General features: G+C 36.9%; 1 pseudogene; it reads right to left on the bottom strand.

The window, feature by feature from the left end:
* LOC142532324 (uncharacterized) overlaps positions 1-9,922 on the bottom strand; it is a 45,088-nt pseudogene extending 35,166 nt beyond the window's left edge.
* Between the last annotated feature and the right edge of the window lie 8,431 nt (positions 9,923-18,353).

Raw genomic sequence — 18,353 nt, 5'->3', positions numbered from 1 at the left:
GTGTGCAACAATTGTTTCAACTCACTCTTTTGGGTCATATATGTTTTCTTTTTGACCTCTTTCCTCTCATTTTCTTTTCCCTCATTTTTCTTTTGTATGGATATCTCACTTTTTCTTTTAGCCATTTCATTTTTGTTTTCAAAGGCCATCTCACATTTTAATTCACTCTTTTTTCCGGCCTCATCTATCTTCTTTTTTTTCAATTGGTCCTCCAACACTTGCTTTGGGGACCAAGGAAGTAAAACAATGGGTTTTTTCTTGAGTACAAAAGAATATTTATTTCTAAACCCATCATGTGTCACTTGCCTATCATATTGCCAGGGTCTCTCTAACAAAATATGACAAGCATGCATTGGCACCACATCACACAACACCTCATCAATATACTTCCCAATCGAAAACGCAACCAAAACTTGTTTGTTCACTTTCACTTCAGCACAGTCATTCAACCACTGTAGCCTATATGGTTGAGGATGCTTCAAAGTATGAAAGCTCAATTTTTCCACCATCTCAAGAATAGCAACATTGGTACAACTCCCTCCATCTATAATAATGTTGCAAACTTTGCCACTGACAAAACATCTAGTATGGAACAAGTTTTCCCATTGATTAGTCTCCTCTTCTTTGACTTGGGCACTCATGATACGCCTAGTCACTAACGCCTCACCCACAACTGCCTCATATCCCTCATCAGGATCTTCTAATGCAGGCATCTCATCTTCATCCTCTCCATCATCTCCCTCACTATGAGATTCATACTTTCCATAAGTATTCAACACCATCACTCTTTTATTGGGACATTGGCTAGCAATATGGCCAACTCCTTGACACCTAAAACATTTAATATCTCTAGAACGATTAATAGTAGTTTCAGGTTTACCTTGCACTCCTTGCTTATGCGCATCCTGTTTAATGTCAGCTTTGGGTTTGACCACTACCTTGCCTTCTTCACGTTTAACAACATTGGAACGCCAAGGTGTTGATGTATTCCCAGCTTGAATGGTACGGCCAACTCCTCTCCTCTTGAGTTGTTGCTCCACTTTTATCGCCATTTGTACCATTTCATCTAGATCCAAGTAGTGTCTAAGCTCCACTTGGTCTTGAATTTCCCTGTTCAACCCACAAAGAAAACGAGCCATAGTAGCCTCACTATCCTCCTCTATGTTTGCTCTAATCATGACTACTTTCAACTCTTTATAGTAGTCCTCAACACGCTTCACACCCTGTCTCAAAGTTTGTAACTTTTTAAACATTTCTCTATAGTAGTGATTTGGTACAAACCTCTTCCTCATTACGCTTTTCATCTCAGCCCAAGTTTCTATAGGCCTCTCATTGCATCTTCTCTTAGTGGTCACTAATTGATCCCACCAAATAAGTGCATAATCAACAAATTCAACCACGGCTAACCTAACCTTTTTTAGTTCAGAATACTGGTGACAATCAAAAACAAATTCAACTCGCTTTTCCCATTCTAAATAAGCCTCTGGGTCTGACTTACCATGGAACGACGGAATTTTCATCTTAATACTACGTATGTTACTATCTTCCTTATTCCCATCATTGTACCTACCCCGTACAGCTTCTCTTCTTCCCCTACCAAATCCTCTACCTCTTCCGCTTCTACCCCAATTCTCGTTTTGACTCTCCTCTTCTCCTTCCAAATCATAATCAACCTCTTCTTCTTCCACTCTACCCAAACCTTTAGGCTTAGATTTATTTTCACTCGTACTAACCTCAAGCCTATCCAACCTCTCATATAAAGGATCCAACTCGGCACTCATCATTCTACTAAAATGCCCAAATAACGCCTCCATTTGAACCATAGACAACCCCTGATTCGAACTCTCTCCTACCTCCCTCTCCATTTTACTTTCAGATTTTGTACCTGCAAGAAAATGTTAGTAGAAATAAAAGATGTTTCTCACCCAAATTCTCACAATCACTCCAAAGAAATAACACTCGCACTCAAATATTTTCACTCGAATGTGATAGTTCTTTCAAAGATGTGGTCAATCTTTATAAATATATTTTTTTTATCAAACTAACAAGATTTAACTTGTGAACACTTGCAACTGTCTCACTTGGATTGCACAAAGCCAAGAACACTAGAATAACACAGATTTGAAAACATAACAAAGGATAACACAGATCTGAAAACAGAAACGAAGGAATAACACAGATCTGATAACAGAACGAAATTTATGTTTTTCTTTTCTTATATTTTTTTTTATATAGAAAGATTTGACAATAGAAACGAAAGGATACCACAGATCTGAGATCGGAACGAAATTTTAGACAGATCTGAAAATAACAACGATAACTTACTCGAATCAAACAGAACCAAAAGCTCAGATACCAAATGATACGAATCCTCGTACGAATGAAAGCAAACACGATTATTGGAATCGCGCCCTCAATTCAATATCGAACAAAGATCGATTTTGTTATCCCGATCTTTTGAAACAAGCAAAGATTTGTGATATTCACCTCTAAGTGATTAAAACTTAGCAACAAATATCAACGATAATAACAATCGAATTTCAAACGAACCTTCAAAGAACTTCTTTTGACAATCCGTGCGAAAAACAATCGAAAAACGCCACAAAGTTACAATCTTTGATAAGTTTGATTTGTGTTGAAGATCAATTCAAAATGCCATGAATATTGAGAGAAATCTCCAATAATTTGATATCAATCTGAATTATTACGTTTTTGGTTGATACAATGCATATAAATACAATAAAATAATAAAAAGTAATGTAAAAAAGTCATCAAAAGAGTTGGCAACAAAGTTTTACACGGAACTGCGCGCAGTGGCTTGCCATGTTCTGCACATTCCAGCCGGGTGCACGCGATAGCGCCGAAACACGCGTGGGGGCTCGCCTTGTTCTGCCCGTGCACGCGGCAGCGCCAAAACACGCGCTGTGGCGCGCGCGGCTGCGCCGAATCATCTGCGCATGTGCGCGCGGCTGCGCCGCTTCTGGTTCGGGGGCGCGCGTGCTGCTGTCCTCATGGTCTTTTAGCACTTGAATGACACTCCAAACACTTCCATCATTGTGTTCATGTTCCTCAAGTTACTCTAACTTAGACACCCCATTTATTGAACTTCCTTGGTAGTTCACCATGAATCCTTGAAGTGCTTCTTTAAACTTCTTGCTACGGCCCCTCGTTATAGGTCCTTCGGGCAACTCCAACGACTCCCATGCCTTCTTTGGTGCTTGACCAACCACGTTTGCATCAAATAATCCCATGATAAGCTGCAATCCCATGAACGTGAGGCGGCCACTAGCAATATCGCATATATCTCAAAAATAAACTTGTATATCTTTATGCACGTAATATAATTAAATTCCTGTGTTATTTTACCAATTGGGTTGGATCGTTTCTAGGCTCGCTGCGACCTAAATCTAACATGAGAACATGCAAATAAACTTATCTTGACCAACACCTCAAAATCGCACCCAAAAACGAGACAGTTACGCCCAACAAACTTTGTATTCAATCATGGCTTCGTACCAACTCGAACCAACATTTAACCATCGTTTAGTCATGATTAAAATACTCTTAAAATACTGGAAAACATGACCATAGGGCTGAAATACACGAAAATAGTGCATGGAGGCCAAAATCATGAAACGCTCTTTCGAGAGTCATTTTGGCACATTGCACCGTAAATTATCGTACGACCTCTAAACTTAACCAAATCACGAACGGCCAAAAACATGACCTTCCTAACTCAATAAGGTACTGTCTATTCCATGGCCATAGGCTAAAAACCAATCAAGAACTCGAAACACACCTCTGAACCGAAAGTAAAGTTGCTGTCAAGAAAATTACAGCAGCAACTGCTGCGCTTCCTTGCGTCGTTTGCAAGGCTAATGGCCATTGGGGTTTGAACCACCAACCAGAGCCTCTTACCAGCATCCTAAAGTATGACTTGAACCATGGCTAAGGGCCTTAGGCCAACCACAATCCAAGCAACACCCGTTACTACACACAAGCTCCACCCGAGAATGCATCTCACATGCATGGGGTGTCTTGTTCGTTCTTGCTATCATGTGTCATTCCAATGGCCATATGATCGACCATGGCATGATCTAGACACCATGAGGTATTGTGTGAGCCATGGTTAAGGGCTAGAAGCCAATCAAGATCCACCCAAACCACATATATTCGAAACCCACTCATGCAAAAAATAAAAGGATCGAAGGGACACTTGTCTTGTTTTGTTTTGAAAACCGATGGGACCATGAACCAAGCCATGAAAGGGAATCTTGGTCACGTCCTAGACATACCAAGGAGGGATTATAACCATGGCTACAGCCCCTGGGGCAGCCAAAATCAGAACACACACCTTAGGCATGAAAAACAAGAAATCGGAACACAAAAACTGCACTATGGGAGTTGCTGTCCATTTCGTCTTGCTTGTCGCGAAGGTACTCAAACCGATGGACCAGCACCTCCCTAACACATCCTAGTTCATGTCTAATCGCAGCCTTGAGTGCCTGGAACGAGCCACCCCTGAAATCAAAAGAAAGCATACCAACATGAAGCATGAAGGGAAACAAAAATCTGTGCAGAATTTTCTTGTTCTTGTTGTTGAAAATTTCGGTTTTTGCCTTCTTAATCATGCACATGAAATGTTTCAAAATAAATATAGGACTTGATTGAAGAGCAAGGAATAACATATACATGCCTTGGAAATTGTTTTGAAGAAAACAAGAATGATACGACGACACGGCGCGGCGGAGACGGAGTGTTCTTCTTTTATTTTCTCTCTTGTTTTCTTTCTTAATTCTCCTAGGAGACTCACGATTTTCTCTTTAGTATTTGCTCTGAATTTCGAAATAATGGAGAGGGGGAGAAGGTTAGAAGAAATGAAGGGAAGTCTACAAGATAAATGGAAATTTGAATGGTAAAAATGAATCTTGCTATCCTAGTTGTTTGAGAGATAAGGGAAAAGATTTGATTTGATTTCTTTAATGAGGTGACCGAAAATTTCATTCAAAAAAAAGGGGTAGGAAAATTGCTTAATTATTAATTATTGGAGATCAAGTGTAATGGAATTATCACCCAAGAAAATGGATAAGGAAAGGAATCAAGGAAATGGGTTGTCAAACTTTTTAAATCTTCCAAAGGTGATGGCCGATTTCTACAAAAAAAAATGAAGGGGAAATATTACTTAAATCATTAATTATTGTTGATTAAAAATGAAGGGATTAAATACCAAGGATGGATAAGGAAAGAATCAAAGTTTGTGAGTTGTCAACTAAATTCAAATCTTCTACAAAAGGGGCGACCGAAGATCTTTTAAATAAATGAAGTGAAATATTACTTAAATCTTGTATTTTAAATCTTTAAAGTTTTATCTACCCATTAGGTATTAATTTAGCGAATTAATACATTAGTTTAGGATGGTTATTATCTTGCATGCATGGCTAAATCTTTAAATTAAATTACCAACATGTTAAATTACAATTTCTTAAAAAAAAATAAGCCTAGATTAACTTATCTCAATTGGTCATATATTTTAATTTAGGCTTTTAATTAAATTATTGGACATAAAAGAACTTATTTACTACTTATCTCAAGTTAATTAAATAAGTCCTTAAACATTCTTTCATTTTAAAATGACTTATTATTTATCTTAAATAAATTCTAGGAATGTTTTCTTAATATTAAATTTTATCTTAATACTCTAACTCCAGTCCGGCCTCGCTTATTTAACTGAAAAGATAAAACTAAACTTATGCGATAAATAATCATGACTAACAACTTTAAAAATGCTTTAAATAATAAAGAAATCATTTTTAATTTAAATACTAGAAATTATGCATGGCTTATACGTAGTCTGATTTAACGGGTTCTACAACTCTCCCCCCTTAAAAGAAATTTCGTCCCCGAAATTCGCTTATCCTCGATAAACGAAAAGTTTTGATTCTTAATTCTAGAATCCTAATAAACCACGCTTCCGATGCGCTACTCTGATAAGATAAATATTAAGCTGTTCTTCCGTCTCCTCAATCCTAAATAAATTTGTCTACCAAAATCCTCGTTTGTGAATCGCAACTTAAAACAACTTATGGTGACTTAGTTCTATTCAACTATAGCCCCGAATTTTTACTTATCCCGCAATTCCTCATACTAGAGATGGATGTCCAAATTTAACGCACCTTACTTTCCTTATAATATACCCAAGATGTTCATTGACCTATAATATTCCAATATTGAAATCTTAACAGCATCCCTTCTTAACTTTATTGACCTCAAGATATGTTAAAGCTTCAAGTCCACGTATTGGCATTCATGCAGTTCGACTTAGGAGATCTTAGTAAAGCACTTAAAAGTTAAACCTTATCTCAACCCCATAATAATATTAGACTAAGATCCTTGAATTGAATCTTTACCTTACCGCACCAAACTTACATAACCTGACTATTTAGAAGTACATCTCAATATAACGTTGTTGCAAATCTTAAGTTCGAGTAGTCTTAATCCATAAAACACAAAATATACGATACTGATCTTCCACCTAAATAATAAAATTATTCTAGCACCACTTACATGCTTAAACTATTTCCTTTTCAATTAGCATAAAGTTGAGACCTAAGACCCTTGGACTTTCCTTATTGAAGCGAATGTCACATTCTTACGTATCATTAATACTTAATTAATATTAGCGTATAAAGCTTAATAAGTTCTCCTATGATGGGCTAACTCTAATAAATCAACTTCACTTATAACCCATAAATTCTAGAATCCCCATATCAAGATTTCAGATTTCTTACTCGATAAAAATCTTAATATTCGTTCATTGATAACCTATGATGAACACAACTCGTTTCTTTTGGTTTTTATTTCACCCAAAATTTTCGTACGAACACCTATCTCATAAACTTAAAATTCAAGCTTACGCGACCCAAATAGTATTAGATAACATAATCCCAACACACATATTCCTTTATTCTCAAGTTTCTTAATGACTTTCAAAAAAATTTCTTAAAACCAGGTGTCTACCTCAAATCTTATATGCGTCTATCAAGTAATCTAACCATCGATCGTACCCAAATTTTTTTTTTTGAAAAATTAAATTCCAACAAAGGTATAATTTTAACTCTTAAGATCATGATTAAAAATTATGATCCATCAAAATTAAATTCCCAAATTTTTTTTTTAGATCTATATATATTCTTATAACTTTACTAACTGATCAACTTTATCTTAAATTGTTATCACTCTAAATTCTTAATTTGTCACAGTATTAATTCACTAGAGCTTAAACTTTCAAGCCAAATGTTGGTTCATCCTACAATGCCCTTGGTTACCATTCATTATAACCTTATAACCCAATTGTTTCAAGGTTCTAGATATCCCTTCAAACCTAAATCATCAAATTTCATATCTTTTAAACCATTCGCTTCTCACTTACTGCTAACCAAGTCCCCAAGTTTCTTAAAAATTTCAAAATTAGTTCTTACTTTCCTCGAATATTATCCAATTAGTCCTTAATCTCGAGAATCCAACAATTACCCATAAGCTGTTGGCGTTCCTAATTCCATTCTATAGGTTTTCCGTAATATAAAGTTCAATGATCTTAAGCTTATTAAACCAAAAATTCAATTCTCATAACCTCGAAAATTACTGATTTAACCCAATTGTTCCTCCAAGGTTCGAATTTAATCCCCAAAAATTTTAGAATTTGCAATTTGGCCCTTAAAGTTCTCAAAAATTATCATTTTGGCCCTACAACCCTACAAAATTTGCATTTCTGGTTCCCATTAAATTTTCAATTTTAGCCTCATTAAATCTTAAAATTCTCAAAACTCAGAATTAAATCCCAAAATTCGATAAACTCGAAAATAGTCTCTTAGAATTTTATTTTTGCACTTAGATCCTCAATTATTAGTTATTACAATTAGGTCCTTAAAATTCTCAATTCATGCAATTCAATCTATAAATCCAACTGGGTAGAGCATGCTACCTAAATAAATTCTACGTTTTTATACTTCCAAATTTAGTCGTAGTCCCGAATCATTAATCCTTACATGGAATTCTCAAAAACTAATTAAACTAGCAACCGCGAACCATCAGTAGTTTCTTAGAAAATCTACAAGTCCCAAGAGCATTTATAATCTTCAAGATTAATTTATGATCCAAAAAGTAGAACATCAGTACTACTAGCCAAAAAATCAATATAAACAATCCATTATTTCTTTAAATTTAAGTAAGTACTGCATAATTAAAGTCTTGACACAAAACATTTCATGAAAATATGCTGTGAAAATATTTTATGCTTTAAAAGAAATGCGTAAACGTAAAACTTACAGACCTAAGACGTAACTTTGTGAGTTTCTCGAGGTCAGTAGTAGTACAACCCTTTACAAGAACATAGGCACTGATACCAACTGTAACGGCCCGAAATTCGTACTTGAAAATTTGAGAAAAATTTGAAATTTTATTTTTAAAGGTAAATAACTTGCCTCATTCATAAAATATACTGATAAAAGGTTCAATGTTTAAAGTAGCAGCGGAATAAAAGTTTTAAATGTCGAGATAGCAGCGGAAGTAAATATTTATTTCAAAGCAACAACTTAAAATAATTCATCGCGATAAAATGAGTTTTCATAAAATAAAAAATAAACTGATAAATGAGGTCCTCGGATTCCTACTACTGCCGACCCAAGCTAGCTCAATGGTCCCCGCCCTCGGTCCCGACCTCATCAGTACCTACAACAATCAAGTCTAGTTAGTCTAAAGACTCAGCATGCATATATCGTAGATAACAAGTAAATATATCATAAAATTTCATGCCATGTAAATATATCATATCATAAAGTGTAACGTGAAAATGTCTTGTCATGAGTAATTATAAATACATGCATAACTGAATTGAAAATCGTAAGTGAAATGTTTGCTCGATAGAGCCCTGTCATGAAATAGCATATAATAATTTTCTGTTGAGAATATGATCTACGCAAGTGGCCCATAACGTGAAATGAATCGTCTGATCAGACTAAACCACAGTATACTGGGCGGTAGAGATCATCACAGCCCTTGGACTGGATATCCGTACCAATACATGAACATGAACCGGTCAGTGACCACCGGATGAAGTAATAATCCCATGATAAGCTGCAATCCCATGAACGTGAGGCGGCCACTAGCAATATCGCAAATATCTCAAAAATAAACTTGTATATTTTTATGCACGTAATATAATTTAATTCCTGTGTTATTTTACTAATTGGGTTGGATCGTTCCCAAGCTCGCTGCGACCTAAATCTAACATGAGAACATGCAAATAAACTTATCTTGACCAACACCTCAAAACCGCACCCAAAAACGAGACAGTTACGCCCAACAAACTTAGTATTCAATCATGGCTTCGTACCAACTCGAACCAACATTTAGCCATGATTAAAATACTCTTAAAATACTGGAAAACATGACCATAGGGCTGAAATATACGAAAATAGTGCATGGAGGCCAAAATCATGAAACGCACTTTCGAGAGTCACTTTGGCACATTGCACCGTAAATTCTCGTACGACCTCTAAACTTAACCAAATCACAAACGGACAAAAACATGACCTTCCTAACTCAATAAGGTACTGTCCAGTCCTAGACCATAGGCTAAAATCCAACCAAGAACTCGAAACACACCTCTGAACCAAAGGCAAAATTGCTGTCAAGAAAATTACAGCAGAAGCTGTTGCGCTTCCTTGCGTCGTTTGCAAGGCTAATGGCCATTGGGGCTTGAACCACCGACCAGTTCCTCTTACCAGCATCCTAAAGTATGACTTGAACCATGGCTAAGGGCCCTAGGCCAACCACAATCCAAGCAACGCCCGACACTACTCACAAGCTCCACCCGAGAACGCATCTCACACGCATGAGGTGTCTTGTTCGTTCTTGCTGTCATGTGTCATTCCAGTGGCCATATGATCGACCATGGCATGATCTAGACACCATGAGGTATTGTGTGAACCATGGCTAAAGGCTAGAAGCCAACGAAGATCCAGCAAAACCCCATATATTTGAAACCCACTCATGCAGAAAATAAAAGGATCGAAGGGACACTTGTCTTGTTTTGTTTTGAAAACCGATGGGACCATGAACCAAGCCATGAAAGGGCATCTTGGTCACGTCTTAGACATAACAAGGAGGGATTATAACCATGGCTACAGCCCCTAGGGCAGGCAAAATCGAAACCCACACCTAAGACAAGAAAAACAAGAAATCGAAACACAAAAACTGCACTATGGGAGTTGCTGTCCATTTCCTCTTGCTTGTGGTGAAGGGACTCAAACCGATGGACTAGCACCTCCCTAACACATCCTAGTTCATTTCTAAAAGCAGCCTTGAGTGCCTGGAATGAACCACCCCTGAAATCAAAAGAAAGCATACCAACGTGAAGCATGAAGGGAAACAAAAATCTGTGCAGAATTTTCTTGTTCTTGTTAGCATGTATCAAATTCAGAAGCATGAATCAATATAAACTCGGAATATAACATGTATCCAATCCGACACATGGATCAACACAAACTCTGAATCACACTCCGTGACTCATGGACTCGTACTCGACTCGTCCTAATCTAGGGATCCCGATCGGAATAAGAACATACACCCACCTACACTCCCGATCGGGGTGGTGGCATGTTCTTATTCACGGACTTTGGCTCTTTCCATATCGAACACCAGTAATAGAAGAAACTCCAATTCTATCCACTCCGATATAGCCAAACGTCCGGTTTCTTGACCTAACCGTCACAGACTTTGGCATTTTCACCAATATCCTATCCTGTGACAATGTGCAATGTGCCGATGACGATTCCATCACTATCCGGCACTACTGTCACAAGATTACTCATTCACAATTAGGCGTATCCGCTTAATGATTCAGTACATAAATCAATAAATCAAATGTATCAACCTCATACAATTGCAAATATCGATGCAATAAAGTAAAGTATGTGATTTTGGGAAACTCAAGTCAATCGGACTCGAGTTGAGAAATCGCACATCAACATAAATTTATACCTTTGTCTTTGCGGTCTGACGAAGTCGAAGTCTCGAAGTCAAATCTGTCCATATCAATCTGAAATACAATATCGTGTAGGCACAATCTCAATATGCAACTCAATTCAAAATCTATTCTGATCAATACTCAAATCAAACATAATCTGATCAATATCGAATCAAGATACAATCTAATCCATATCGACGATATCACGATATAATCGAAATCACTACTGAATCGGATCAATATCAATTTATTGATGTTTCGACGGTATAACAATGCAGTCTCGATAACCCCATCAGTCTCAACATCACAGATATAATACCAGAATTCATAATCAACATCGGTACAAGTCATAATCTCAACAATAACAGACATTAATCTCAAATCTGTATAATCTCGATTATATCGGTTCTGAAAATCATAACAATTACATACACAGTCTGTTCTTCAATCTGACTTCAAATATACGGTGCCTACTATATCAGAAACACCATATATGATTCATATTCAATTCTGACAATATCATAATTTCAAATCGTATTTAAACGTAACAAAACTTACGTCCAGTTGTAGCCTGTGTCAATAGGAACACAGTACTGAAGTTGGATTCAAAATCAGACAGACGAATTTCTCGTAAATCCAAATTTCCACGACACAGAAAGTTTGAAGCTTCCTTCCTCAGATTCTCTCGATTTCCTACTGATTGCACGTTGTACATATACATATATATATATCCATGCATGTCTTGAAAAACGTGGCTTGTTCTTTGTAATACACGTCTCGCGCATATGCGCGACTTCCTTCGGCGCATATGCGCGAGGCCTACTGGTCTCGGCGCTATGCTTTGTAACTGCTGGCGCATATGCGCGACACCACTTGGTGCATATGCACCAAAAGTTCTGTTCTGAACTTTGGCCCCTGCTCCTCTACGCGCATGTGCGCGTCCTCCTTCGCGCATGTGCGCGCAAGTTCATTTCCGAAGTTTAGCTACTGGACCCTTCGCGCATGTGCGCGCGCATCGTCCCGCATGTGCGCCCAACTCTCCATCTTCGCACTTGGGTTACTGGCCACCTCGCGCATATGCGCGCCGTCAAGTCGCGCATATGCGCGCCATGTTCTGTCTGTGCATCTTGGTTTTCACATAGCTCGCGCATATGCGCGCCTACTCCTCGCCCATATGCGCGAGACCTTCTGATCTCACACCACGCCAACAATTTCAAGTTCATGCAATCCCAAACCAAATCTCATGCAATGATTTTCCCGGTCTCTTTCATGCCTTCAATAATCATGTCAATATAATCATATCCATTAGTACCAAATCATTTCAGATTAACAAAAATTAATTCTCGGGCATTACAATTTTTGTGATTTTAAAATGTGGTATTTTATTTTAAGTTAGGATTGGGACATTTTAAATGATTTATTAAGTTTTTAGTATTTATTTTTTTAGAAGCCTAATTTAATTTATTAAATGATTTTAAGATATTTTTTTTTAAAACTTTTGAGGTTTAAAACATGTGTATTTTTAATTTAAATTTAGTGATATTATTTTTAGTGGGGAAATATTATTTTATTTGGTATACTAATTTATTATTAGTATTTTTAAAATATTAATTAAAACACACACACATGTTTTATTCATTTTGTGGTCAAACTCACACCACACACACATATTCAACAAAACACACACATGTCCAGCACACACATACACATTTCATATTCCTTTATTTAGTATGGTGAGAGGAGAAAGAAAAGAGTTATTGAAACTCTCCTTCAGCAGCCTCCATATCACCACTTTTCTCTCCAAATATCCTTCAGCAATTATTTGTTGATTTTAGTAGCAAAAATTGTGCCTCAAGTCGTCCGGATCATTTCCCGCACCGTGTCGCTTCGATATTCACCGTATCGTGAGTTTTAAAGATCAAAGGCATGTATATTCTTTCGTTTTATGCATCGATCTCGTCATATTAGATATTTTGATGTAAGTTATGCGTGAAAGTTTGATTATTATGAGCAAAATTTGAGCGATTATGCATTGAATCGATTTCTGAAACATTTTTGATTTCAAAAGACGTTTTTGCTGTCATTTTAGTTCCTGTGCAATTCCAGTTTGTTTTCTGAAAATATTTTCAACAGATAAAACATAGATCTTTTTGATACCTTCGATTTAATATAAAATTCGTAATTTTCGAACAAGAAACGAGTGAGTTATGGTTGTTTTTGTGTGACTGCTCAAACCTACGATATTATGAAAATGATGTTTATCATGTTTTGAACTTTTTGAGTTGTAGGTTTCGTTGGGCATCGCCAGGCTTGTGCTACTACATTTAGATATATTATGGGATGTTTTTAGGTTTTATTTGGTGGTTCGTTTGGGTCGGGATTGGTTTGGGATGTAATAGAAGTCATAGGAAGCGAAACGATATAGAATTACGGGTTATTGTTGTATTGAAGTTGATTGGCGATGTTTGGGGACGTTTGGGGTGTTTGTACGGGTTTGAATCAATGTAATATATCCTAGGATGAGTCTTGAGGTTTTGGTTCATGTTCCTTAGGCTTGGGTTGGAAGATTGAATCATTAAGTTAGTGAATTTTCGTGAATTTTCATGTCCAGAGGCGACACGGACCCTTTCCCAGACTACGACACGGAGTCCGTGTCCATTTTTCTTTCAAAATGCGAAATTTCCGCATGGACCCGGACCCCTACCCGGACCCCTACACTGGGTCCGTGTACCCCCTTATATAAAAAAAAAATTTTAAAATTTTTTTTTATATAAAATATTAATATAAATATAGGATTTTGTTTTGTGGTTATGAATATAAAACAGAGGATTTGTTTAGGGATTCTAAGTCATGATTTACTATGATGATTAAACTAGGTCAAGTTCCGAGTGATCTAGAATGTCATAAGCTATTTATTTAATTCCGTGGTGAGCACGAATACCTATGTCTAAGCTATAAAAGATTAGTGTTTGAACTCATGTTAGTATGTGCAGCAGTGGCCCCAAGCGAGATCCAACGAATCCCTCAACGCCAAGTAAGTATGTTAGACGTGCAAAGAAAATATTTTTAGTTTTTGAGGTATGCTAAATGTCTTGTGACCAAATTATGAACGGGTTTGGAAGTCGGTGAACGTGGCCGAGGACCTCTCCACCCCGGTAAAGCATGACCGGTTTAGATCAGGATTGGAAAGTGGTAAAGCATGACCAGAGACCAATCCACCCGTTAAAGCATGAACGGGGATCTCATGTATGTGGTGGTGGACTTTCCCTGCTAGCCCAGTATTTTGGTTTAGTCTGATCAGGCATATTTATGTATTGGTCACTTGCTTTGAAACATGCCTCTACGCAAAATGATGAAGTTATGAATGTTCAAGTATGTACAAGTATGCAAGCATGTTTAAGAAAAGTCTTATGATGATGGCACGTCTATGTTTATGTATGTATGCACAAGTTTCAAGTATGTTACGTTCAGGCTTTTAAGTATGCAAGTTAAAGTTTCAAGTACGTACGCTCTATTTTAAGGTTTCATGTGATTTTATTATATATTACTCGTTACTCCCAGTTTATACATGTTGAGTCATGAGACTCACTAGACTTGATCGATGCAGGTGAGGATGCATTTGAGGAGACGAGGGGTGAGGACCAGTGAGCTGGCTTGGACAGAGCGGGAGGCTAAACCCGAGGACCGCCCATGTTTTTATGAATACTTTTATGCATGTTGTTTCAAATACTATGTTTTTTATGAAGTGTTTATAATGTTTAAACGATTATTTCTTTTGGCAAATTTGGTTGTTGTTTTTATTTCAAATGTTTTAGACGAGAAATTTATTTTAATGCAAATTTGAAAGTTAATTTTGTATTTAAGAAAATTTTTATTTTTCCGCAAATTCAAGTAGTTAAATAGTACGGTTCGTTAAAGCCTGATAGGGCCTTTTGCCCTGCCATTCATTCTCAATATCTCTCTGGTCCTGCTCTGCCGCCAAGGCTCTCGAAACAGCTGTAATGCCCGAGATTCTTGGTGATATGTCTGAAATGATATATATATAGTATGAATAAGAAATGCAAGAACAGAAGGGGAGAAACGACGTTGCAAAACTTGAGTTTATTGGCAAAGTGCCACCGCACCCGCGGTAAGAAAAGGACCGCACCCGCGGTTGTAGTTCATGAAATGTGGAAGAGTTACAGTAGCATGAGCGCACCCGCGCTAGGAAGCTACTGCACCCGCGGTTGATGGACAGAGAGTTGGGCATTTTTACAGTAGGGTCACCGCACCCGCGGTCCCAGAGGCAGCGCACCCGCGGTGTATGGCCAGTAGGGTATGAGATTTGCTACTGGAGGGTAACCGCACCCGCGGTGCTAGACAGACCGCAACCACCCGCGGTCCAAGCTTCTGGAAAAATTGATGTATATCCGTACACTGAGCGCACCCGCGGTGTGACGTGCAGCATGAAAAATAAGCCACCTTTCCTGGTGTTGCATGCAATATATATATAAGAATTACACGTCTTCCCCTCACAAATTCAGAAAAGGGTCGAAGCTTTTGAGAAGAAAATCCTTGCGCCTTTTAGATTTGTGATTGTGAAAGATCCGTCCGTTAGAATTTTAATCCGACTTCAGTACTGCGTTCCTATCGACGTAGGCTACAACTGGACGTAAGTTTTGTTACGTTTAAATACGATTTGAAATTACGATATTGTCAGAATTGAACATGAATCATATATGGTGTTTTTGATACAGTAGACATCGTATATTTGAAGTCAGATTAAAGAACAAACTGCTTATGTAATTGTTATGATTTTCGGAGTCGATTTGATTGAGATTCGATATTAGATTTGTATTATCGTTGAAATTACGAGTTGTATTGATATTGATTATGAGCTCTGGTATTATATTTGTGATGTTGAGATTGACGGGGTTAGCGAGACTGTATTGTTATGCCGTCGTGACATCAGTTGATTTAGATTGATCAGATTCAGTAATGAATTCGATTGTATCATGATATCGTTGATATGGATCAGATTATGTTTGATTTGAGTATTGATCAGAACAGTTTTGAATTGAGTTGTGTATTGATATATATACTCCTCGATATTGTCATTTCAGATTGATTGACATTGACAGATTCAGATTCAAGACTTTGACTTCGACAGACCGACGGAAAGAAAGGTATAAATCGATGTGAATTGGGAGATCGACTGGAGTTAGATTTAACTCGAGTTTCCCTAAACCACATACTTGTATGTTATTGTTTTCATACCTTTGTATGCTTTGTTTATGTATGCTGATTTTATTGATGTGTATAAAAGCAGTGGATAGCAGATAGCTATTGAGGGAGAGTCACTGACAGAGGGGCTAGGTTTTGACAGAGCGATCACTGGCCCATTGCACATTGTCAGAATAGGATTGGCAGACATGCCAAGTCTTTGGCAGATCTGCCAAGACATTGGACGTTTGGTGTATCGATGTGCTTAAGAGACAGAGCAGCCCTTATTGCAGACTATTCGATACATATCAGACCAAAGTCCAGGAATAGGGACGTATCAATTACAACCACCGCGAACGTAAGAGATAGGTGGGAGACTTGTTACGTTCTTATTCAGACCGGGATCCCTAGATGAGAGATTGACTCAGAGTCTTAGAATCACAGAGTGTGATTCAGAGTCTATATTGATTCATATTTCTTATGTGATACATGTTCAGAGTATGAATTACTGTTTGATATCAATTTATGATTTCAGATTATGATACATGTCTTGATATCTATTTCATGCTTTTATATATGTTGTTATATGAAATGCATGTATATATGATTTATACTGGGATTAAATTCTCACCGGAGTTATCCGGCTGTTGTCTTGTCTGTATGTGTGCATGACAACAGGTGGGACATGATCAGGGTCGAGAAGATGATGAGAGATCGAGATTAGAGTGGTGATTCCGGACTTTGATGTAGATAGGTTTCATTACTTGATTGTAGTAGTTGAACCTTAATTTGGAACTAGAATGCATATTGTACAAAACTCGTAGTTTTATACTTTTTGTATATTAGATTAATCTCATTATGTTCCGCAGTTTAAAGAAAAAATTTTATGGCCCTAATTACTTGATTAGTAAATTGATCCTAATAACGATTAAGAAGATAATTAGCGTCCGGGTCCCCACAACAGGAATAGCATAAGTGGTAGGACCAGCAACTCTAACATCACAGAGCAAGACTAGCCGTAATCAATCAGTGAAATGCCTCAGCTTCTCCCGGGCATCATTCGCCATTAGAGGCACAAAGTTAGACACCATCTCAAACTTCCTTACAAACTCTACTACGTTGTTGTGTCCCTATCGCAAAGTCATAAACTCCCTGGTCAAGAGAGAGCGTACTTCCTCAGTGAAGTATTTGGAATAGAATATCTCCTTAAAACCAGTCCAAGTCAGGGTCTGTAAATTTACTGACAGAGACGCGATCTGCTATCACAATATGGCGTCCCCTGTCAATAGAAATGTAGCAGATCTGACTCTGTCTGCATCCTTCAGCTCCATAAAAGTTAATATCACCTTGATGGACTAAATCAATCCTTCATGTAGAACCCGTTAAATCAGAGTACGTATAAGCCATGCATAATTTCTAGTATTTAAATTAAAAATGATTTCTTTATTGTTTAAAACATTTTTAAAGTTGTTAGTCATGATTATTTATCGCATAAGTTTAGTTTTATCTTTTCAGTTAAATAAGCGAGGCCGGACTGGAGTTGGAGTATTGAGATAAAATTTAATATTAAGAAAACATTCCTAGAATTTATTTAAGATAAATAATAAGTCATTTTAAAATAAAAAAATGTTTAAGGATTTATTTAATTAACTTGAGATAAGTAGTAAATAAGTTCTTTTATGTCTAATAATTTAATTAAAAGCCTAAATTAAAATATATGACCAATTGAGATAAGTCAATCTAGGCTTATTTTATTTAAGAAATTGTAATTTAACATGTTGGTAATTTAATTTAAAGATTTAGCCATGCATGCAAGATAATTACCATCCTAAACTATTTTATTAATTCGCTAAAATACCTAATGGGTAGATAAAACTTTAAAGATTTAAAATACAAGATTTAAGTAATATTTCACCTCATTTATTTAAAAGATCTTCGGTCACCCCTTTTGTAGAAGATTTGAATTTAGTTGACAACTCACAAACTTTGATTCTTTCCTTATCCATCCTTGGTATTTAATCCCTTCATTTTTAATCAACAATAATTAATGATTTAAGTAATATTTCCCCTTCATTTTTTTTGTAGAAATCGGCCATCACCTTTGGAAGATTTAAAAAGTTTGACA

Source organism: Primulina tabacum, chromosome 18 (assembly GCF_025594145.1).
Source record: "Primulina tabacum isolate GXHZ01 chromosome 18, ASM2559414v2, whole genome shotgun sequence".
Lineage (NCBI taxonomy): Eukaryota > Viridiplantae > Streptophyta > Magnoliopsida > Lamiales > Gesneriaceae > Primulina > Primulina tabacum.
This window is presented reverse-complemented; position numbering and strand designations above follow the sequence as displayed.